General features: G+C 44.6%; 1 protein-coding gene across 9 annotated transcripts in view; it reads right to left on the bottom strand.

Annotated features, from left to right (window-relative positions):
• The window catches only part of SHISAL1 (shisa like 1), a 237231-nt gene that overhangs the window by 62706 nt on the left and 149526 nt on the right, over positions 1–24999 (bottom strand). For 3 of the 9 annotated variants that reach the window (XR_010430513.1, XM_064654080.1, XM_064654078.1), the window contains exon 1: positions 10498–10673. The exons of 2 other annotated variants lie outside the window; for them this stretch is intronic. The gene's annotated coding sequence lies outside the window, so the exon portion shown is untranslated. Of the gene's footprint in view, positions 1–10497; positions 10677–24999 lie in introns of those variants that run through there. 4 more of the 9 variants (XM_064654073.1, XM_064654076.1, XM_064654077.1 and 1 more) reach the window with 3 other exon arrangements.

Genomic DNA, 24999 nt, shown 5'->3' with positions numbered 1-24999 from the left:
ATTCTATGGATAAACCCTCCACCAACAGCTGTTAACCACAAAACTGGGACTCTACTGGCAGGTTGAAAGTACCTGTGAGGCAGAAGCTGAGAGGAAATAAATTTGCCCTATGTTTACATAATAAAATACACAGCCCAGCCAATATCAGACTTGGCAGCAAGTTAGATGGATGCTTAACCTGACCCAAATATCCACTCTGACTCCCTTTTTTGTGTCATCTTTCCAATCCCAAAGAGTCACACCAAAGTCCAGTCTCCTTGCCCTGTCCCTCATCCCTGCAAACACCTGTACAAGAACAAATGAAGCATCACTCGACCAGAACAGATCATGACTTGAAAGTCACCTTTTGATGGCCACAAAGATCAGTTTTCTGAAAGCTTTTGGTACTGGAAGACATTCTCCAGGCTGTCTGAAAGTCTGCTTCTGGGCAAACACAAACTGCTATGGCCTCGAGTGCTGATGTTCAGCTCCAGGAACAAAATGTCACTATTTGATCCCTAAAACCCACTCTTCTCTGTGCCTTCCTGAAGAGCTGACCCAACTCTGAATTCTTCAACCACAGAACAAAAGGAAGTCACAACTCAGGGTCAGGGCACACAATAAAACTCTTCAAACACACTGTCACACCTTGAAAGCAGAGTCATGTCAAAGGCCAAAGCCACTGTGCTGATGTGCAGTTAATTATTGTCTGCAGACAGCTCGTGGCTAGAAATTCAACACTCAGCTGCTCTGGGCCCTGCACAGACAGCAGGCAAGAGCTCCAGCAGCCTTGTGGTCAGTCTGCTTGCTCTGTGGTCACACTGCTTAGTTTGTGGCCTCTGTAGAACAAGGTCTTCAGAGAAACCAGACTCGTGTGGTCCTCAGGCTGTTTCTAGGAAAGCAGGTGTTGCCTTTCTCAGACAGAAATGAGATTTTACTTCTATCTTTTCTCCTTTTTAAGGACTCTAATACTGCAGAGATATTTATGCCTGGCTCGTGTCCTGCTGATCTCTTGTGTTTTGAGGGTTTTGCTTTCTGCTGTGTTGTGCTTTGTATGGTGAAAAATGAGGAAGGGTTGGTGTTCTGGTGAACTTCAGTTTTGACCAAACACTGGTACAGCACACCACTAAAAAACCCCCAGAATATTTTTTTTTTTTAATTTTTTAAATGTTAAGTGGTACTTCACTACTTCTATCTTAAAGCAGCATGTTCTTCAGACATTATTTCATCCTTCTAATCTGTGAGAACTGCTCCTAACTACTCGTGTCTTTACATTTTCAGAGATCCTTCACTCTTGTCATAGAACAAATTCAGTATTGATTAGGTGCTCGTTACGTATTTTAATCATTGAACTTTCTGCTTGGTCTTGCTGGAAATTCTGGATCCCTTTCAGAGGGGAAGGCAGGCAGAGATCCTGATGAATTTCCATAACATCCATCATCACTTGGTGCTTCAAAATTCAGGCTCTCTACTTGCTGGATCACTGTTTGGTTTTGTCATATATAACATTTTTTAACAGCAGCAAGCACTTCAACACATGGCCTGTTTTCCTGGGTCTGCTCTGCTGCTCATAGCAAAACAACTTAATTTTGGTCACATCCTTCCTCCCCAAATAAACAAAACCATCATGCTGATGGATTGCACTCAGCCTGGGATTATAAATAACACGTGAGACCTGAGAGTTATCTATCAAAAATACTTTTCCACTTCATATTAACAGCACTTTCTGCAAGTAGATTGACAAAGTTTGTGATTCTGTGATAAGCACAGCCAGTATGGGCTCAAGAGTTGAAGATACCAAGTTCCTTGAGGACTGTGTATTAGCTTTGTTTTCGAGAAAAGGACATAATTAATCTACTCCCTTAAAGCTTTGGGGGTTTTGTAGTGGTTTCCTACACTATTTGAGTTAATGGAAATCATGGAAAATGCTCTTGTGGAAGAAGACAGGACTTCTGAGGGCTTGTGATGATGAGGCCTCTAGAAACCAACTGATCATACCATGTGCTCAGCATCTCAATTTGCAGGAAAAGACATGTTCTTTTGGAGGGCCACTCTGTGCCAGGTACAAGTTCTCCATAAAGGCTGTAAAACTGCCTGGTGGGTTTTTTTTTTTTTTATTTTGGCAGCTGAATTAGAAAAAAGAAATAATTAATGTTGGAATGAGATAAACATTTATTTGGTTTTGATGCTCGAAACTAAAACACCAGAACCTTTACTTCATACACCACAGAAAGGACAAAAAGCAAAGGAAAGAGGAATTAGGCTCAGGAAAGAGGAAAAAGATTTTCCAGGTTCTGATCAGCACTGCATGAAACAAAACCATTTCCACTGTTCCCAGAACCATTTCATATGGAAGATATGAAGGAGGAAAAGGCACAAACACTGCTGAGATAGGAGAGTGGTGAATTTTGGAAGTTTGTAGGCAGCTGCTGGACACCCAAGCTTTATCAGCCCAGCCCAAGCCAGCAGTAAACTGCAAAACACAGTCAATCCTGACTTTAGTAATTAATTAAAACAAATTACAAGACTTCCTTAATTCTGTGCCTGCCTAAAGAAATCTTGACAAGGGCTTTCTGGGAGGCAGCACAGCACAGGATGTTTATGAAAAGCGTGTTTGGGAGCTCTTCCTTGATGCTTTAAGGTTGGACTACAATTACCACTGATTGAAGACTATTGGGTTAAACTTCAGAGAAGAACAAAAGAGAAAAATAATCTCTGAAATGCTTCAAACTGTGAAACCTTGTGAATATATGTATTCTGTATTTCATTCCCACCACTGCAGTTAAGTTCAGAGTAATGTCAGTTCAATACATAAAGTAATAAATTTTATTCTTTTTAGTTCTCAGTCATTTGGACTCATGTTCATGCTACTAAGAATCTCCCACTGCAGTCAGAAGATTTAGGGAGAAGTGCACAGGGATGCACCGATGCTGAGCTTGGAGGAAGTGATGCTGGAATATTAACCAGCTCTCTTGGATCCTTCCAGAGCCCTGAGCTGTGGGTGTCAGGGTTGAAATCCCCCCAGAAAGCCAGGACCTGTGATCCTGAGGCTACTTCTGTAGTTGTCTATAGAAAACCTCTTACTTACTGATCAGGTGGCCTGTAGTAAAACCCACACCAATGTCACCCACACGAGCCTGTCCCTTAATCCTGCCCTGAACTCCTGACTCGTTCTTCACCCACTCCTTGGCAGAGCTCAATAAATTCCTGTTGCTCTCTTACACAAACAGCAGCTCCAGCACCTGGCCTTGCTGCCCTGTCTTTCCTAAAAGGAATGTAGCCATCCATGACAGCAATTCAGTCCCAGGAGCTGTCCCACCACGTCTCTGTGACTGCAGTGAGGTCATGGCCCTGATGATACAGAGCAGAAAGGCAAAAGGGCTGTCATTACTGCCAGTTCCCTTCCTCATAAATTTCCCATTGCTATATTTAGCTCCCTGCCCAGGAGTGCATCCCAATTCCTGCAGAGGGGACTCAGAAGGCTCTGCTTTCACAATTGCATCCCTCAGGCACATGGGGCCACTCAAATAAAATGGAATTTGCCCACGGACCTATAAAAGTCTTGAAAACAGTTATTTCATACAAAGAAATATTATAGCCTGTTCAGTATCTCTTCACCTGTTCTCTTCTACTCTGAAACAAAAGGCAAATTGTTGCAAGATGAACTTGTAATTTAATCACTATAGTTCCATGTGTGAGGCTCCTACAAAGTAATGTCTGATGTGAGCTGGTTTCTTATGTAAACTTGTTTCTGATGGAAACCCTCTAGAGTTTCAAGGGAGCTGCCTGTGAGTGACACAGGAACTGGACAGTGAAGCCCATCCATAGCAAACAGGAAGGGAACAGAAATGGGAAGAAGTCAGCAGTGACTGAGCCTGATTTTGCAGCAGAGATGGTGACCACAGTGATTTGTGCCCCCTGCTGCTCTTCCAGCAAGAGAACAACTTGAAGACTGGCACAAATCACAGGCTGGAGGAGCACCAAGCCCACAGGACCCTTTCCATGTGCCACCTGCCCTTGAAGGGCTGTGGGACAGGACGTGGCTCAGTGACCACTGCACGGATTCGCCCAAACCCAGATGAGAGAGGCTGCAACACAGAGCACTAATTAACAGCCTCCAACTTGTGTATATAGAATCTCCCTGCTTAGCTGGCTTCAGTGATTGTTCATTGTCTGGCTGGAGTCCAGGTTTCCAAACCTCTGCCAGCAGTGTTTCTAAAAATGAAATTTCAGCAATATCTTCATCAACGAAACACTGCCACGTCACAACACTTTACAACAGGGTCACAGTGAGCTGCTCTTAAAACTCCACACATTCAAAGGAGGTAACAAGCATGAATGGCTGCATTGAACTGGTTGCATAAAAAATGGTTTCAATATTGAGATGAATCTTAGAAGAATGAATGTATTTTTTAGATTTTATTTTCTGCCACAAAACAGCAATGAAAGTCATCCTGCGAAGATGTTGCTCAGGTTTCCATCCACTTCCAACAACACACCCCTCCTTTTGGATGAAGTTTTTCAGGACTATGAAGTTTTGGGCTGACACCACTCCTGGACGTTCTTGTGTTCTCTTTTACAGCTTTCAAGGAAACAATTCAAAATGTTTTGTATTCAAGTTCTGCAGTTTGGGATGTTCATGCCCTTAGAAATAGAAACATTTTGTATCTTTGGTCTATTATCTTGGCAGCTTTCTGTCCAATGACATGCAAGACAGGAACAAAGAACTCAGCCTTAACTAGATTAGGACAATACCACTACTCTGTTTTTTAATGTATATTGAACACTTATATTTGCTATTCAAGATAAGTGTCTGAAGTGGACACAGTTTCCCTGGAAAAGTTTTTCTCTCTAAAATTTTCCCTGTATTTTTGAATGGTAAAATATTAATTATCTGAGAAGGGACATCATGGGAAAGCATGCCAGCCATGTGCTTTACAAGACAAAGCTTTTAAATAGAAGTGTAATTATTCAGCAGGGGAGTAGGTGAAGAAGGATTTAACAAGTGTTGATGCTGCTAAGACACTACAGGGAAAAAAAATGCAATGTCCCAGACGTTCAGCACAAAAACAAACCGGTCAGAGATGGGAGATAACCAGAGAAAATGGTATTTTCTGACTACCACAAGCTGAAAATTGTGTGAAAAAGCAGCCCTGGAGCTCTCATGTTTGGGAATGCAACACAGATGGCAAATGCACCATCCACATCTTCCCACCACTTCTTTGCACTTTGACAGCTCTCTTTGGACAGAACAGTGGCAAAATTAATGGAATACATGGATTATGGAAAGCAAGCAAGGAATCACAGATATCTGTGAGCTACACTTTGGAAACCACTGCCTCCAACAGGCTCTAGGTAATTCATTTCAACCTCTCCTAAAGAAAAAGGTTTCACTGTAAAGTGACACATAGGAATGGTAGTAAAAGTAAGATGAGGGGTGGAAGGTCCCCACCTTAAAAAATTAATACCCAAAGGAAGAAGAAGAAGAAGTAGTTTTAGTTAGAAACCCTTCTGGCTGGAGCAGAAAAACTCAAAGCAGCAGAACTGCAGTCCCAAGTTTCCCCCGGTAACTTCCAACTCCCTGGTAAGTTCCAACTTCTTCAGGCAAATTGAAATCCCACCACCTTTCTTTCCTGCTCGACAACGTCACACTCCAAAGCTTCTACAGCTCCATTCCTGGTACAACCTGAGGGGCCTGAATTGCATCCATCAGAATAAACAGGATTTTGTCAGTAAGGTGCTGAAGCCTCTGGGCAGAAGAGCTGCTAATTCTCCCCAGTCCTGCCAGGAATGCCCTGGGATTTGTTGTTTGCAGAGCCTGGTCTGCAGGCACGTTGCTGTTCAGAGCTCTGAAGCCTCGAACAATGCTTCATGTGCTGTGTAACATCACAGCCTGGTTCTTTATTAGGAAGTTTCCTTCCAGCTACTGAAGTATGTTTAGGAATACATCTTGTTCCTATGGAAATCAGGGAGCATTCTGCCCTTGCCTCCAAACAGAGCAGGAACAGACTCCCTGTCTGCAACATCAGACATCCTGGCATAAAGTGAGAAAATCGGGTGGGCCTGCTAAGCCTCACTAGTGAGGAAAGGTCAGCCTGCAAACCCAGGGACTCTGCAGGAGGAGCTGGCAGGCTGCTGGGGCTGCTGCACGTGCACAGGTGAGGCTTTTCCCTGCCTTATCCCCTGGGAACATCACACACCTGCACCCGGGCTTCCCTTGCCCAGCCAGGCAGAGCGTTATCTCCCACAAAACCCCAGCCTGGGCAAAGCAGCTGTGCTGCCCAAGCAAAGCTGTGCCACGGCAGCTGAAGGGAAAAGGCAGTGCAGAAGCACTGCCTGAGGTGCTGCTCCACTCCATCAGTGCTCTGAGCAACAAACAGAAGAGCAAAGTCCCTTGAATTTACAAGTAATTTCAGCTGATATCTCTTTTCACCTGTTTTGCAAGCAGAAAACACGCCCAGGTCCAAAACTCCCAAAGGAACAAGAGAGTTTGTGCCTGTGAACTTGCAGGGGTGTAACATGAGGCATCTTAGAGATGTCTCTATTCCCTCTGGAATAAATCTTTTAAAACACTGATTTTTAGGGGGTTCTTCTCAAAGTTGGGCCTTAAAAGTCTAAGTAGTTTTGAAATGACTGTACACAGTTTCATTAAAAATACGGTGAGCGAATGAAAGGTCAGAAAGGAGCTTTTCTACACCTTCACATTTAAGAAATCTCACTTTTTAAAAGTTTAAAATGACTGAAACACAAGAGTTTTACTTTACCACTCATATACAAAAATACATTCTCTGTTTTATCATAAGTGTAGCAGTCAAATTCTGGTGAAAGATGGAAGTAAATCTACCAGATACAAGAGAAAAGATCACTTTAAAAGTCAGTTTTCATCTGTAAACCTTTCCTAGGGAACAACCCTGCCTCAATCTAAAAGACTGTTTTATCAGAAAGCACCAGTATTGATTAGTAGAGTGATTTTGAAATTAAGACCAAACAAAACAAACAAAAAAATAACATAGCTGAACCAAGTACAGCACATTTTGAAGTGTAAACCCTTTGTAGTACTTTATGAAGAACATAATACAGCTCCCAACTGGAATAACACCAAAACAGCTCTCATACCTTCCTAACATCATTACTCACTCCTGTCAAATGAAACTGTGTATTTTATAAGCTCAAAAAGTATACCTGGAAACTTATCTGCCCTTCTCCCTCCTAAAAACACTGGAGGAAAAAGAAAAAAGGAGAGAAAAAGAAAATCAAGATGCCACTTTGGATATTTAGTGCTGGTTTTTGCTCCCCTCCTGCTGCCAATAGGTCTATCTTAAATTTGTAGCTGCCTTATTTTTACATCCAGAAGGCCAGTACATTCAACCTGATAGCAAACAGGTGTTCAGGAAAAGCAGGAAGGAGCCATTCTTTATTCCCAAGTCCCTGGAGTACAGATCTGGGAACTTTTTGCTCTGAAAGCTGTTTTCTTCAAATATATTCAGTAAAAGGAGTGTTAAGGAACCAGCACTGGAGGCAACTCCTCCTTTAGGTCCTCCCACTGATCTGCAACCACCTCAGTGCCTCTCAGACAGTAACTGGGGATCATACAGAGATCCCAGTGACCAACACAGGGAAAATGTTGGCTATAATTCCATGTTCTTGTGCTGCACTGACATTTTTCTGCTCCGGCAGAGATCTGTTTGGGCACAAGGTATGCACAGGGCAAGACTCTGCCCTGGAGATCCTACACTCCAAACAAGCAACACTGAGTGATGAGAAATAAGAGGAAAGATGACCAGGGAAAAGTTAAAATAGAGGGACAAAGTGGCTTGTCCAGAGTAGATCACTTACAAAGAAAGGAGCTCAACCCCCTCCACTAAATACTGGTCCTGCATCTTACTCATCCCAGTTGAGGGACTTCCAACACCACAGAAACAAACAATATTAAGCTTATTGCCCCAGGAGAGCAAAGTATGAGCAACAGGCAGCATGAGCAACAGGCAGTACCTTGAATATAAACACCACTAGAAGCATTTTTGTTTATGAAAATCAGTGTACATTATAGCCAAGTTACTTTGCTGTAATGCTGAGTAAAATACAATGTAAACCAATATAATCATCCGTATCTGCAGATTTAGCCTTCATGTCTATGTACTTTTTTCCACTCCCTCAAACAGAACACCTTTATCACTGACAGCTCATATACTCAGCTGCCTTCTTACAACCTTAAGTGATTTTTGTTCTGAAGAATATCTCTAGAAGTAATGAGGGTTTCTTAGGAATTATCTTTCTTACTGCCAGTTATCAGTCTTAAAAAATAAAATTAAGATTAGTGTTTCTTTTCCCTCATGGCAACCAGGGTCTGAGAATTGAACTGGAATATCTGTTTTTCTTAATAGCACCTGTAATAAAAGACTGAGCTTTACAGAGGATGTAAAGCACAGAGTAAAGCCTAGATAGATCACTTCCTCTCCACCTGTATTGACTGTGCAGCACTAAGTAGTAAAAAAATTAATCATTCAGTATGGAAATTTAAGTCCATGACAGCCAAAGGAGACAAGATGCTGACTAAGATTTCTTTCTTTCTCTTCATGGGATTGTGGTGGAACCACTTCACTGGGAACTAATGGCTGTTAATGGCCCTCAACCCACAAGTAGTATTTTTGGACAGATGTCTCGCTCTCAAGTTGCTAAAAACCAGAATACAAAAGTCAAGGTCACAGGCCTTGATTCTTTAGGATGTTTAGGTAAAAGCTTGAAGTATGATTTGCCTACTCTAATGCATCTGGAACAAGCCATGTTTTAGCACTTTGCTGGACTGAGCTGAGCCAGGGAGAGACTCTTTCTCACCCTATGAGAGAGACAGTTATTTTATAAAAGCTTATTCACTTAAAAGGAGTGTTTCAAGAGAGAAGCAAAATGTGTGCTTCATACTGAGGTTCCCCTACTATTATAACTTCCTACTCCTGTAATCTAAACCAGTCACAACTGAACATCTCTCAGGCAGTATATTAGTTTGGAACTGTATATTCTCAAACATTTCTTACACACAGTGCTTCTCAACAGAACGCTATAGATTAAAATGTTTCTTGCAAAACTAGGCAAATTGGTAGAACAGTTTCAGATGTTCACCCTAACATACAGTTCAGTTAAAAGTGGGTGTTTGCTTGCTCTCAAGAAGCACTTAAGTCTCTCTCCTGTTGCAATGCTAAGGCAAGTGATCAAGACTGTCATTCAGTTTTACAGTCTTGTCTTTCTTTACTCTTGCATCTTTTCACTTTTTGCAGTAGATATTCCTACAGATTTCAGACTCTCCTTTTGACCTGACTCTGATGAAGGTAACCCAGGAGAGCAGTGATTGGTAGTTAGCAAAAACGGGATTAGAACCACTGTTTTCAGCTGGGTGATAACAGCACACATTATCCGAAGAGCCAGCTGTGCTGAGTTAAATAAAGACTGGAGTTAAGAAGGGGAATTTTCACCTTTACCATCGGGGAAATGGGATGGATAGGATACGTTTACTCCTGAAACAGAAAATAATATACTCATAGGGTCAGATTGAACAGTGTTCAATCTTAGACCAAGTGTTTTGTTTGATTAGCTCAGAGCAACGTTGAGCAGGGTGGGATATGAAGAACTTAAGAGACCTGTCAAGGTCACAGCCCGGGAAGGTGACAGAGTCATACAATAACTCACTACTGATCCCCAGCTCTGCTGTAGCAATAAAGCTGCAATATTGTACTCCCCATAGGCTTCTGTGCTACTGAATGATACACAAAAAAAAGACAGCAAACATCACACTCTTTAAGTGTCTTAAGGAGTGCTCTGAACAAGAGACAAGTCTTAGTCTGAGCTCTATAGCTAAAGGAGGCAAGGCATCAAAGCAAGCACTAAGAAATCTTGTATCGCTCACACACTTGCTTAATCCCATTCATGTACCGTTAATTAAGTCTGGGGAAATAATTGAGCGTTAGAGGAAAACCGAACTGGGGCCACAGGATCACACAGGGTTTATTTGTCTGTTTTCCTCCTCGGTGACAAAACACGACACTACTACAAACAAGCCTCATGAAAAGAAAATAAATAAATAAATAAATCGGGCAAACGGATAACCCCGAAGGTTCCGAGGGGTCCCGTTGTCATGGAAACAAGTCACCGCTAATGAGCTTTCCGAGGCACCAGTGATTAATACCTGAGCCCCGTAAATAAATATTGATCCAAAACGCAAACACACACATAATCAAGCCGCTGCCAGCAGCCCGGAGGAGGGCAAACAAGCAGGACAAGCCATCCCGCTCCACCGGGATGCACAACACCGCCCCGGCCCCGGGAGCACACAAAGTTTCCCAAACGCGGATGCGCGGGGTGGGGGTGAGACGGCGGCGGCCGCGCATCCCAACGCGGGCCGGGGGCTCTCCTCCCGTCCAGAGGCTCTGCTCCCTTCCAGGGGCTTTCCTCCGCTCCGGGAACCGGGCACGGCACCCGCAGGTCTCCGACGATCCGCCACAAGCCCCGCACAAACCCGCGCCTGACCTTGCGCTGAGTCGCTCCCCGGGCACAGCCACTTCTCCCAACAGTTGCACGGCAAACCCCCGAAGGATTCGGCTCCGTTGGTGCTGCTGTGAGCCTGTGCCTGTTCCTCTCGGCTGCTTCAGCCCCGGCACCGATGCACAGGAGCCGCCGCCACCTCCTTCCCCATCTCGCCGCTCTGCGGCTCCCCCACCCATCCCCTCCTGTCCCCGCCCGCTTCCCCACCTTCTCCCTTCCTCCCCCCGCCTCCGCTCCAACCAGCTGCTCTCCCTCCACCTGGGCCGGCTCTCCAGGTGCCTCCCGCTCCCACGCGTGTCCCTTTCCAGCAGCTGGATTCGCCGCTTCTCCCTTGCCCCGCACGAGAACTTCCCCGGGCCCCGGCGCTCCTCTCCCGCAGGGAGCGGGATGCTCTGCTCGGGACATCGCTGCCCGGAGCCCTGCCCGGCCCGGGGAAGGGCAGAGCCGCCCGGAGGTGGCCACTCGCCTCGGGAAAGCCCTGCGGCGTCCTCCGGGGCTGGGGGGTACCGGCAGCGCTGGCGGCATCACCGCTGGAGGTGGCACCTGGGGGGGCGCGGGGCGCACCCCCTGCCCTCTTCCTCTCCTCCTCTCCTCCTCCTCCTCCTCTCTCGGGGCTTCCCGGGGAGGTTCGCGCTGCTCTGGCTCTGCCGGCACTGCGCGGCCGCTCCCCGCCCTCCTGAGGGGGCTGGAGGGATGGAAGGAGGGATGGAAGGAGGGATGGAGGTAGCGGGGAGCTGGCAGGGCAGGTGCGGGAGCCGTGCGGGGCCCGCGGATCGCCCTCCCCGGCCACGCTGGTCCCTGTCACCGGCGAGCGGGTGGCTGAGCCGGGAGGCGACAGTGCGGCTGGTCCCCGTGCCCAGCTGTCCCCGTGCCCAGCTGTCCCCGCCCGGGGTCCCAGGGGAGCTGGTCCCTGCCCGGCTCCCATCGGGAACACCGACCCGCGCCCGCCCCGCTCTCCTTCTTACCCCCCCTCAGCCCCCGCATCGCTACGACGGCACCGCGGATTAACGCGTACTTCCAATTTTAAGAGCATTATATTAATAAACAGCGCTTCGGCGATTCTAAATTACTCTGGGAGCACCCAGCAGCCCAGTAAGAAACGATCCCCGCCGGGGACGCTTTAATCGGAGGGATCAGAGAGCTGAACGCCCTCCTGGCTCCGGGTTCCTTGGGAAAACGCCCTTCGGGAGAGCCGGGGCTGCCCCGCCCTCCCCGCACCTGCCCGTCCGTCCCGCACGAGTGCGGGAGCGGGGGAAGGAGGGAGGGAGGGAGGGAGGGAGGTGTGAGCACCGCGGGCATCCCCAGGCTCAGCCCGGGAACGGCCCCAGAGCCCGAGTTCCGCGTTCTCAGCACAGACTGAAGCAGCCCCGGCTGGGCGAGGGCTGTCCGTCCAGCTGGAGTTTAGGCACGGGACTAAGCGCACGCCTTGGAGCGGTGGAAACCTGGAGGGGTTTTTTTTTAAGCCGTGACGCCAAGACACACGCACAGGCAGAGCAACGCGAGCCCTCCCGGCTCCGCGCTCAGAGAGGACTCTGAAGCTCGTCTGCGCACCCGGTGGTCCCCGGCTGCTGCAGCAGCGGAGCCTGCCCCTCCAGACTGACACCGAAACAGCTCTGAGGTGGGAACACGCTGATTTGCACGCTGATTTGGACGCTGATTCGTACAACGATTTGCGGGCTCGCCCCTCGAAAAACACGGCCAAAGCTTCCCCTTCTCCCCCTCCCTCCCTTTGCTTCACAGCCCCGCAGCCCAACAGGTGGTTGTGACCTCAGAGAAGGTCTAAACTAATCCAAGTAACGTCTATAAATGACCTCTCTCCTGAATTCAAATTCTAATAAAAACCTGGTTTTCATTTACATTTTAATGCAGAAATCATGCAAAGCAGGGAGCTCCACAGACACTGGTGCAAGTGTGATGACTCATGCCCACCACATGTACATTATTTATTGTCTGGGGATGGAACTATGTTTAAATTAGACTGCTTGATAACAAAATCTGGATGTTCTGAACTGCTTCCCTATAATTACATTCTGGAGGAAGTAAAGCATCATTTCTTAACCCTACTCTCTCTCCCTGACACGTTTTAACTCGGAATCTTGCTTGAAAATCCATGTTTTGAGTATTGAAGCAGGTGAGCTGCACTTTCTGCACAGGCCCTGCACGTGGAAAGGAACCATCACAGAGCTACTTCTTGGATCAGGCAGGAATACAAACTGTGACTTTCTCCACATTAACAAACTTAGCCAGTTGTTTAAAAGCCGTAAATTTCAAACAGAAATGAAGGTCCCCTGTCAGCTTGTGCCAATTCCTCATACTGGGATGTCTCATTACTCGGCCACGTAAAACTAGGCTACGCTGTCCCATTGGGGCTCATTCTGCTACAGACACCAAATAAAACTCCTTGTGGCTGTTATTTTTCCCTAAAATAATCACAGAGCAGAGAAATGGTGGACCACCAATTCATCTGTTTCTCTCTTTCTTATAATTCTGTAGCGCTGCTGATTCCTGTGTTTCACTGAACCCTGGGAGTACAAGGGCAGTGAGCTGTTCTGTTCCCTATTCTTCATTTGTGGGTTTGTGGTTGGTTTTTTTTTTTCTTTTTAAGCAGATGGTATCAAGGAAGCTCTTCCCCCACATACACAAAGATTCAAAGCCATTCTTGTGAGGTGCTCAGGATTAAGCTACTCCTTTTTTCTGTGCTTGTCTTTCTATTTGAGTGACAAACTCTCACCCTCATCCCTTCCATTGATAAGAGTGACCAAAGGAAAAGCTATGAAAGTCTTCTTTAAATCTAACACAAATGATCCTGTGTTATCCATGCCTGTTTCCCGGGGAGCAGACGTTTTTCCAGTGGATATATGTGTGAAGGGAAAAGAGCAGGAGGGAGGGTGTTTATTTTTGTTTGACTTTTTGGAGGAAAGAAAGAAAGAAACGCTGGACTTTTAGTGGTTTTAGAGCTTTCAATTGGCTTTTGGTCAGATCCCAAACCCACAGGGCTGAAATGCAACAAACAGTAATAGGAAATGCAAATTAGGACAAGAAATTAAAATTAAATCCTGATCAGTGACTCTGTCATCCCATGCTTATGCCAGATGCACCAACCAAATGCTTGTGTCCCAACAGCCTCATCATCATCTGCTTGATGTTTTATGGCTCTTTTGCAGTAAATATAAAATAAAATTGGTCTTATATTTCAGGCAGTTAGTAGACACTTCTTGTGTTTTTGAAATAGTTGCAATCTTCCTGCTCTAGCACTCCTCTCTCTCATAATAAAAGCAGTTTAAAATCATGACTTTTGTCACAGTGTAAACTTGAAGTGCATAGCTTGGAGAGTGACACCAAACAGAAAATGAGTGATTTATCCATCACTCTGGTTTAAACCAGTGCTGGAACTGGTATTAGGACCAGGTGTGCTGAGCGTGGCAGTGCTCCAGATCAAGCCTATACTACTGCAAGGTTTTGAATTTAAAGCTTTGTATAAAAATACAAAAGATGGTTAGAACAAAGCAGCGATTGCTTGTGTAATTGTGGTATAAAGAAGCTTTGGATGGGAACCTCCTTTGGGCCTTGGGATGATGCCACAGTAAATAATATAATCGTGAAAAGCCCATAAAGCCACTATTCAAAGAATCCCTTTTTCTCCCCTCTGAAGTCAGTTGTGAACTATTTTGCAGTTCACAACATCTAAGTAGCTAATTTCCTATTTTAGCCCTTACAGGGCAGCTCTGCTGGCTCCCAAAACTAACTTTGCTCCCACAGGAAGTCCCACTGACTTCAGCAAGGACAAGATTCCACCTTGGGCTTTACAGAGCAGAGTCTGTGCTGAAACAACCCTGTCACAGGCCAAATGCTGTAAGAATTCACGTGCATGAGTTACACACAAAGATAAGCACAGGTCTAAGCCTTTGTGGGACCCCAAATTTCTCAGGTTTCCATCACCAAAGATTGTGCTTTGCCAAAGCCAACAAGGCCATGTTGTTCCATCCTTGGAATTCCACACACTTTCACCTTCTGCATAACTGTTAACATCCAGTTTTTCCTAGGCAAGGTCAGGAAATCTTAATAATGCATTATAACACAGAAGTAACAGCACACCTCAGTATCAGGTTCATTTTTGAAATGGCTGATTCACCTTTTAATACTTTTCTATAGTTTTCATTGGACTATTATGATATGAAACACACACTCTTCCCACATAGTATTCAGAAAAGAGAGAGTTTTAAGTATTGTCTCAGTCATCTGTCATAGCTCAATTTTAAATATTATCTAGGGAGAACCTGCATGGATTTTCCCCTCTGGGAGGGCTCTGCCTGCTAACAAGGTGCACCAAAGGCATTAGACCCTTCCAGATGAGAAGTGTTGACATCTGGAGGGAATTAACAATCCCAGTGCTGACTGCAAACAGGGCAGTCCAAACTCAGGTGGTTTGGACATGGCCCTGGCTACCACATGGTCCTCTAAAATTGCCAGAGATGGTTTTCAGAACTAAATGTCAAGGAAATGAGTCAGGGACAAGCTTTACTGTGCTGTCCAGGCTGTAGATGTGGATATAAATATCTATGTTTCATTTGGAAGGAAAAAAATGATGTTTAAAAAGTAGATGAGAACCAAGATACCTCTATAGACATTGTTGGAGCCATGAGTTTGAAAAGAACAAGCTACAACATAAATACTAAATACATTAAATGTATTGGTTGCATCAGCTGGGGTTTCCAAAAGAAAAAAAGAAAACAAGATAGACAAACCAGTAGTTACTTATGGCAGTGCAAGGACTTCTAGCTGTGTGATTTATGCACACATACAGGCACATGCAGACAAATATATATTGACTTTCAAGCCCAATCCAGGGAAGCAGAGTGGGTCACAAGCAGAGGTGCCTCTCCCATGGCAGCCCATGGTAAAAGCTTGTACCAACAAAGCCACCCCAGAACACACCCCAGTGTGTGGGATTGGCATTAATCCTGTTATCAGGGAGGGAAGGACATTCACTCCTCCTCCCACAGAGCAGCCTACTGTGAGTTCAGGATGCTCTCTCCTCCCTTGGGTGCCCGAGCAAGCCAGACTGCAGCACCTCTCTCCCACTCACACACACTCCCTGCAGCTGCTGCTCGGGAGGGAGACACTCAAAGGCAGCTATTTTTGTGTGAGCAAATGAAAATTAGGAGTTATTTCTCTGGGTAGACAGTGGGTTATGCCCCAACAGCCAACATTTAAAACCCATTAACACCTATCACAGAAATGTTACAGCAGGGGGTGTAACATTGTCCCTCATCAGCTCAGCGAGGCCACCCCCAGCCTCTCTTTCCCCCCTTATCCTTTAGATCCTTTTTGGTCTTTATCTGATTGCCTGGGAGAAAGAGGAGGATTGTTCCCAAAAGGTTAACAGGTAACAAGGCTGTTACCATGCACTTGTAAAGCAGAGAGTGCAGAGCTGGAGTAGAGTTCCTGCCTGACATTAAAAGCTAAAGGACCTTTACAGTTCTCTGTGAAAAGACAACCCACCCTTCTGAATCATTCTGTGCAAGGCAGAGAAGTTATCAGTTCCAAAACACTCAGAGTTGGATGGGACTGTATAACTTTGTGTTGGTGGAGGGAGGAAGTGGAAAGAAAGAGGGAGGATTTGGCTCTCCAAAATCCAAGTGGATCTTTGTGGCCACAGTGTCCAGCCAAACCCTCCAGCTACGAAAAAAAAAAAGAAAAAAAGTTGATGCAGCTAGATGCAGCCTTTGGAGCTGGATGTGGAATCCTCAATAAGAGAAAAAAAAAAAGTGATGGAAGAACAATTGCAATGGAAGTAGATTTATGCAAACCAAATGGGAAGTGTGAAGGGAAAAGAGAGCAAACGCTGGGACGAGTTTTATGTTCTCCACAATTTACTGCTTAAATTATTGTACAATGCATATCAGCTAATAGTTTTTCCCCAAGTTCAATTTTGTCACTGTTCACTTTCTGTCAGAGATTATTACACAGAGCTGGATTGTTGAACAGTGGCTACATTTCATTCCTAATATGGCTGCACTTCAGGGGAGGGATTGTTACTGCTGAATTGTCTCAGCTTTTAAAGGAGTCCGAGGTCCTTGACGTGGAAGGAGCTCCACAGATGTGTGATGAGTGTATTTTACTGGGAAATACTCAACCAAACCTAACCATTGGGGTGGCTTTCCTTGTAGTTACAGCACAAGGTTCTTGGCAATAATTTCTTTGTTTTGATTCTCTGGGTGCCCTTGACAAGTGGAACATGTTTTAGTTTAGCTCTCCACAACATAAACACAGAAATATCTGCTCTCCCAGATGCGCCGGGAAACGTATTGTTTGTAAAGTATTTTAAGGTTCTCCAAAGGAGAAGGAATTTGTATTGTTGTATTTTGCTTACTAGAAACCAGCAAGAGCTTTTCCACAGCTCGTTCTGTCGCTGCCTGCTCACATCAGGGGGTTGGGAGGGTGGGACACGTGGAGACACGTGGCACTGACTCATGTTCACGTTTGCCAGCAAAAATGACCTTCCCAGGATAGATTGTTTAGAGTTTTGATGGCAATATAGGTTAACTTTGGGTTCACTGGTCCCTTCCAGTCCTCTTAGAGCTGTAGGACATTTAAGGATCTGGCCCAATGAGGGAGAAAAGGAAGGCTGCTTTTCTAAGGTTTTATTTTGATGGCTGCACGAAATGAGATTTCCCCCTAATCCCCCGTGTAATTCATTCCCATAATCTCTTTGTAGGCACATCAATTTAATCCTTGTTATTACAGGGAGGACCTAAAACATTGCAGGGGTCAAACCATACCATAACACAGCAGGGGCCAAGATGTTGGGTCTGCCTACACTTTATATATAATAAAGATTTACATCATCTAGATCTTAGCACTTTACTGGAAATATTCCTTGCAGTAAGTATTCACAGAAAATTTAAAAAAAGGGAGGGGAAAAACAAAAAAAGAGAGAAAGTATTTGAATGAGAAACATGCAGTGCAACACTGAGCCAGGCCAGCAAAGAGTTTTTTCTGCTGCATGGTAATGAACTGCAAAAGCTGGGGGAAAGGGTTTTTAATGTCAGTGGAACCCAGAGATGGAAGCACAGTTTGCAGAGTGTTTATGGTTTCCTTTATATTCAACTCCATGGATTCTGTTGGTGCAGAGCAGACACACAGAGAAAATAATCTATTAAACCCTAATGTAAATAGGTTTCTCCTGCACAATATTCCAAGGTCTCAGGTTTTAGATTGCCATCCTTGGGCTGGGATTTGCATAATGTTAATGTGCCTTTGCTGTTCAATGGGCACGGCTTATAATCAAAATCCCCTGTGTATTAATAAGTGATTACATCCAGGACAGTATTCCATCCTCCTGCTTAGGATTTCTTACTGACAGACTGGAAAAGGGAATTTTTAACTCCACTGTAAAATCCTTCTCCTGCCTGAAATGGAAACTGGGATGGTCCCCTCCCCTATGATGGGATGTTTGTGCTGCTGAATCCTCCTTTCTACACTTACTGCTGCAACCAGAAATACCTGTGAATACCAGGATACCAAACTGCACCACTGCTGGCACCAGGCTCTGGGTGCTTTCTAGAAAGTCTCCTGAGCTCATGCAGTGTTCCCATTTCTCTGTATGCACTGTATTATACTCCCTTCAGTATTTTCTCCTTAGCAAAAGTGGACACACCAACCACAGGCAGTTTGGAGGACAGGTATTTGCACGTCCTCCTGAATCATCTGTGCCCACATCCTTAAAACTACTTAAGCATCAGAGTAAAACAGCTACATATCCATGAGGATCTGGGGCAGGGATGGATTAGAAAATGTTATCCTCACTTTGAAGTCCAGCTTCAATCCAAATGTGCTTGCTCCATGCTGCTCCTGCCCTTCTTGCTTATTTGTACCAGAAACCTCTTTGTTAGTGAAAGAAGCAGAAATAAGTTACTTTGATTTTCAGTCCCTAAACCACGAATTCTTGGGCCACTGTTTTCCAGAATTTTCCACATTCTGAGGAAAAGAATATCTTTGTGGGGGTGGCAAACCTACATTAAGACACCACATATCAGGGACAAAAAAAGGAATAAACCATTGGGACTGGTGGGTAAGCCCAGGGAGATAGCAAGTAGAGGTGACTTGACCTTTGTTTTTTAGGATGAAATACATGAAACAGTATCACTGTCTGCAAGTACTAATAACTGGCCATCTTATGTCAGAATATTAAGCTTGCACTTCCATAATTTTCATAAAAATAGAGGACTGTTCTGCATGCTGCTTTGGGGGGAAATTTTAACTTCTCTTGGCTAAAGTATCTCTTTTTTTCTTCCCATCAAAGAACATACGTGGAATTTTAAGGGATGAAACAGAAAGCACCAGTTCACAGAATCCCAGAACCAGTTAGGTTGGAAAAGGCCTCCAAGACTGTCAAGTCCAACCTGTGACTGATCCCCACCTTGTCAACCAGAGCAGAGCACTGGACACTTGCAAGAAAACGTGTACAGATGAGTAAATAAAAAGGGGTCACAAGTATTTTCAGAGCTATTTCTCAATTTTGAAGATAACATTAAAAAACATATCCTTCCCCCTCTTCCCACTTGTCAAGAGCTTGTCTCAGCCTCCTGAGGATCAAAAATGAATGGGAGAGATTGTAGAATCCAGGTGGAACATAATAGTAGTAATAATAATAATAATAATATTTGTTGTTTTTTTTGTCACAGTTCCAATCATTTTTGTCTGACTCTTCTTGTATTTTATAGTACTCCTGCATCTAAAAGGATATTGCTTAATCAGTGGCTGTCACTGCTTTAATTATAATAGCAATATTCACTCTACAAAGCTATGTAAATCAGGCACGCTCACATTCTAATCTAGGATTTCCACATTCCATTTATTTCCAATATTCTTAAGAATCTTGTGAGACTTATTTAAAAACTGTTCTCCTCTGCTGAAGAATCACATCTGTCTGGATTTGTTCTGCATATAAACCAGCCTGGCCACCTTCTCTTGGGCTGTTAGGGATGGGAATAAGGACATAAAATTTTCTGGGAAATTGTATCTACCTGCTCATTTTTGGCTTCAAAATGGTAGGAGGAAAAAAAAAATCACATGTCATTTTTTGCTTTTTCCTTCATGGCCAAAACTTGCCCAAAGTTTGACTGGACTCAGCAGAGCTGCCAGAGAAATACAGACTGTCTTGGCAATGCCAGCTGTGACTGGAATCAGAGGGAAGACTGAGGAAGGGCCTTTTGGGATTTGTTCAAGTGGCAAACAAGAAAATAACTATCAATAGCACATTTTAATAATAAACCTTCACGTGACCAGAATCTTTACCCAAATGCTGGCACCTTTTAATCACATGCAGTTGTGGCAATCCTTGCAGCGTTCCCACAGAGAAGATTCCCACTGGAATTAACAGGGATTTGCCTGAAAAAGGATTAACAAGTGCAGACTCACAGCCCAGCCCGACAAGCCTTTCCTCACGACAGCATCCAGTTAAAATGAATGAAGTAACTTGCTCAGGATCACCCAGAGAAATGATGGGAGAGGCAGAGGTAGGGCTCAGGCTACCAAGATCCTTGATGTTACAAAGTCAAAAATACTTAGAAGACAGAAATACTGAAGAAGTGTGAGAAATGCTGCTATTAGTTGAAGTGGCTCCCAGGCAATCTGTCTGGGTTCATCAGTTTACATACACACACACATATATATATTACATATATATCCCTATCTGAGCCCTTTCTAATTACCAGTGGCGTGAAACAAGGCTGTGTTCTCTCTCCTACCCTATTCACAGTCTTTTTCAGCAGGATGCTCCAAAGGGCCATGGCAGACCTCGAGGATCAGGACAGTATCTACATTCAATACCGTACTGATGGAAGCCCTTTCAACCTAAGGCAGCTGAAGGCCCACACCAAGACCTTAAACCATCTTGTCCAGGAGCTGCTTTATGCTGATGATGCTGCCCTCGTCACTCACACAGAAGCAGCTCTGCAGCATTTAACATCCTGCTTTGCAGATGCTGCTGAGCTCTTTGGGCTGCAAGTCAGCTTAAAGAAGACAGAAGTTCTCCATCAACCTGCACCTCAGGAAGTCCCCCATCATCCCCACATCACCAATCAGTGCTCCAATCAGTCCAGCAGTTTAATTCCCTAGGCAGCCTCATCTCCTCGGATGGTGAGATTGACGGAGAGATGGACAACAGGTTAGCAAAGGCATATAATGCCTTCAGAAAGCTACATAAAAGAGTTTGGCAAAATAAACACCTGAAGAAAAGGACCAAGATCAGTGTTTACAGAGCCATAGTGCTGTCTACTCTCTTATAGGGATCTGAATCATGGGTCATCTACAGCCACCACCTGCGACTCCTGGAACGCTTCCATCAACGCTGCCTCCGTACAATCCTCAACATCCCCTTGGTCAGATGATGTGACCAATACATCTGTTCTAGAGCAAGCAGCAGTCACAAGCATTGAGGCCATGTTGCTGAGAACACAGCTGTGCTGGGCAGGGCACGTCTCCAGGATGAAGGACCAACCACCCCCTCCCTAAGATCTTGCTTTGTGGTGAACTTGCCACCGGCTGCCGCAAGAGAGGAGCCCCAAAGAGGAGATACAAGGACTGCCTGAAACAACATCTCAGCCTTGGCCATATTGATCACCATAACTGGTCTACTCTGGCCTCCAATCGGGAGGTCTGGAGACACACCATCTATAACGCTGCTGATGCCTTTGAGAACGCACGCAGGATCTTTCTTGAGGAGGAAAAGACAACACAGAAAGAATCGTGCCTTGCAGAATATACCACCTAAGGAGTCTTTCTGCTGTGCCTTTTGCAACCAGAAGTGTCTCTCTTGTATTGGCCTTTTCAGCCACCAGCGTGCTTGTAACAAACATGGGTAGAGCCCTCCCCAAATCTCCGTTCGCGAAGCCCGGCCATGATGATGATGATATATCACTACTGAGATATAAATCCTGCAGTATTTCTAACCTCTCTCACATGTACTGTGATCAAAATATGAGAGTATCTTATCTTCTGTAAAGGAAAATAATTAGTTCTTAACACACCAGCTGGACTCAATCTCAGTTCTCTCCATCTACAGCAAATTCCAGCTCCCCTTGAGATCCCAGAGCAGCCCACAGATGATGCTCCTTCATATGCAGTTGGCTGGGCCTGATTTTGCCCCTTGCCCAGCTCAAACCAGTAAATTATATTCTGACTGTGACCAACCCTCCTCCTTTCTCCAGCTCACCCTGGAAGCAGATGAGGGAAGGTGACATCCCTTCTCAGTCTGGCTGAGAAAACAGCTGTTAAATCAACATATCATCACCTGTGGTGTTAGATTGGCATGAGGGGAATGAGGAGGATGTAAGGATTTGGTCTGTTATTTATAAAATATACAGGTTTTATTGCTTGTGTTGCAAACGCCACACGGGAGTCAGTAAAAACAGGAAGAGTTTCAGAAATCTAATTTGCTTTTCATTGTGTATGCTGTTTGATTACCTTGTACCTTTCTTTCTGTTTGCAATAAAAATAGTTACTTTCCAGTCATTTTCGTTTTAGGTCTCTCTCTGGCACTCACACACCAATATAACATTTGAATTGCAAATACTGGGAGAAATATTTATTAAAGATAGTCAGTTCCTCTGGATTTTATGTATGTATGCATCTATATCTTCCTAATGTTTTCAGCTGCTATGAGGGTTTATTCTGTCTTTTGACAGATGGCTTTTAACCAGCTCTGTGTCTCCAAGTGAGGAAGAAGAGAGAAGCAGAGAAAAAAAGTCAGAAAAAAAGTACATTTAATGTACTTTCCTGGAAAACTGTTCAATCACAGTTTTTGAAAGGAACGTCTGAGGACTGTGCAAGAACTTCAATGCTCAGAGAAAGCTCCCCCGTGACTAGACACTCATTGAGACCTTGTGTGACTCCCATGCAATTTAAATGATTAAATGAATTCAGGAGGAAGATCCTGTGATGGAATTGCATGCTCTCCTGTTTTTCCAGCTGCCTGCCCTTCTCCCAGCTCACCTCACCGAAAATGAGGAGATTGCTTGCTGTGCTCCATTACACTCCAAAAGGAACAAGGAAGGGTGGCTGAACAAAAAGTATAAAACACACCAACACATGTCTGCAAACACTGTGATGGTGCCACCCAAATCCCTGAAGCCCAGAATACAATATACTTCCTCCACAGTGCCAGCTGCTCGTGGGAACAGCACAAGAGGAACAAAAAAACCCCCACATCCCCAACATGCAGCAGAACAAATCCACACAGGCCACTGAGAAAGGCAAATTGGGTAAGTCCCCTGTGGGAAAAACAGTTTTCACAAGCTTCTTCCACGGAGAACATGAAGTGTTTTCCCACTGGTGCAGGCACTGTTAACCTCTCCTGCAAAGGAACCAGGGCCACATTGGATTTTCACTCCCTTGAGCTGGAGTTGCAGAAATCTGTGTGGCTGTGCGGGTGCAAACAAAGGGAAAGGTCCCCTGATCATACTGAGACATCATGGCACAGAAATAAGAGCTAAAAGCCTCATCTTTCTGCTCATCTTTACAAGCTGCACTTCAAACCCACTTTTATTTGCTGCTCAGGAGATGCTATTTCTTTTGTAAGCCTGTATGTGCTTCCATATGTGATTTGTGTCTGTCCAGGGGGTCTGTCTTATCTTTCACTGAAGCCAGGTGGAGATGCACTAATCTGGCATAAACTTAGGGGTTTTCTCACTTCCATAAATTCAGGATTATGGTGGCATTGCCTGTGACGTGGCCTGGCAGTGAAACCACATAAGACACAGGCCATATATCTATATAACTCCATATAGAACTATACCAGGGCAGTGAAGATCCCCACCCATCCTTCCCCACTCTGTGACCCTCCTTCAGCCTTGGTCACCATCAGCTTGGCTCCCTGATTTCAGCAAACATACTTGTGATAGATATTAACATAAATAACATCAGAATAACGCCCCTTAATTACTCTCCCTGCCTATATTTTCCCTCTACTCCTTTGACAAAGAGATTCTTTAACAAAGAGATTTTTTCTTTAAATAAGCTGATAAAATGTTGTCAGTTCAGGTACTTTGTGCTTGATGAGCTGTAAACTTAAGATGGAAGAGGTCAAGAATTCAGATTTTCTCTTAATGTGTGTAGATCCACGTGTCCCAGTGATATAACACATCACAGGTCCACTGCTCTCAGCCAGTGCCTTGAGAAAGGACTTCCTAATTTCAAACCCAACAGACTGTGCTCCTTCCATTGAAATCCAGGAGGATACTGGTTTGAACAATTGCAGGATATAGGGCTTGACAAGTGTTATTTTAGCAGTAGGATACCCCATTCTCCCACTATTGCTGCATTCATAAACTGAAAGCAATATTTTCAGTGTTACTTGCAGACTAAATCATGATAGATGTTTTAATTTTGAGGTTGCTGTGCTGAATTGAGTCATTAATAGGATTTTCCCCCTCTCTGTCTCCCCTAAACAATGTCCCTATTTTCCCTTCACAATAAGTCTCCTGACTGCATTTTCAACAACACCAGGAAGAAGGGAGCTTCTATCCTTCATTACAAAATGCATTTTTAAGGTTAATTTCTTTCCTTATTATAGGACATGCACATATAACTCTGTTGAAACACTATTTGAGCCTGGAAAGAGCCAATTACTAATGTAGAATCAGCAGGGACACCCAGAGGCTACACAAAATCCCTACTTTTTATAAATCATACTCCTAGTTCAGTGAGCCTGGTGGTTTGTCTCCAGGAGAGACTTAGACCATGTGCTTCACCTGCAGGCAAATCTTGTTGCCAGTCTCATTCTTTTTTTGCTCTTGTGGCAGCTTAAATTCACCATGAAAACTGAGCTGTGAATTCAACAAACAGCCATGGCTGGTGTTGGGCCTTTCACCCCCCCAGCAACGTACACATGGTGAATTCAGGGGCTGCAGTTCACTTGGACTACCTGGGACAAAAAGCTTCTATTCCTTCCTTCATGAGGAAAAAAAGAATTGCTCTGCCAGAATGTCAACTTGCTGCAGTCTGGAAGAACAAATGCTCTGTGTGTTGGCAGGCAAACAAACCTCACTGGCAGCCAGAGAAGAGAGAAGGGAGAGAGGTGGGTTTTGTTGAGCCCACGAGGTGAGCACACAGTGTTTAACACAACTTTCCATTTCCATTCTTCCACGGTAGAGAGAAAAAAGGAAGGCTTCGGTCTGAATGAAGCCATTTCCCTTTCACTTAGAGAAAAATTAATAACTGACTTAATTTACTTTCCTTTATGTAAGATGGAGGTGCACCTGAGAGAGTATTTTGGTGTCTCCTTGTCAGAGCACAGAGGAGGGTGTTGTGTTGTGACATAAAAACAAGGCCTTTGTGCTTGCCCAGGAACATGGCACTGTGTCAAATGAGAATCCAATTCCTCCTTGATACTAAAAAATTGCTGAACCCCTCCCAAATTACAAATGTGGGCAGGAGCACAGCTCCTTATGCATTTTGAGACACTGTTCATTTGAGAAAGTTGAC

The sequence above is a fragment of the Pseudopipra pipra genome, chromosome 5, assembly GCF_036250125.1.
Source record: "Pseudopipra pipra isolate bDixPip1 chromosome 5, bDixPip1.hap1, whole genome shotgun sequence".
NCBI classification, from domain to species: Eukaryota; Metazoa; Chordata; class Aves; order Passeriformes; family Pipridae; genus Pseudopipra; species Pseudopipra pipra.
This window is presented reverse-complemented; position numbering and strand designations above follow the sequence as displayed.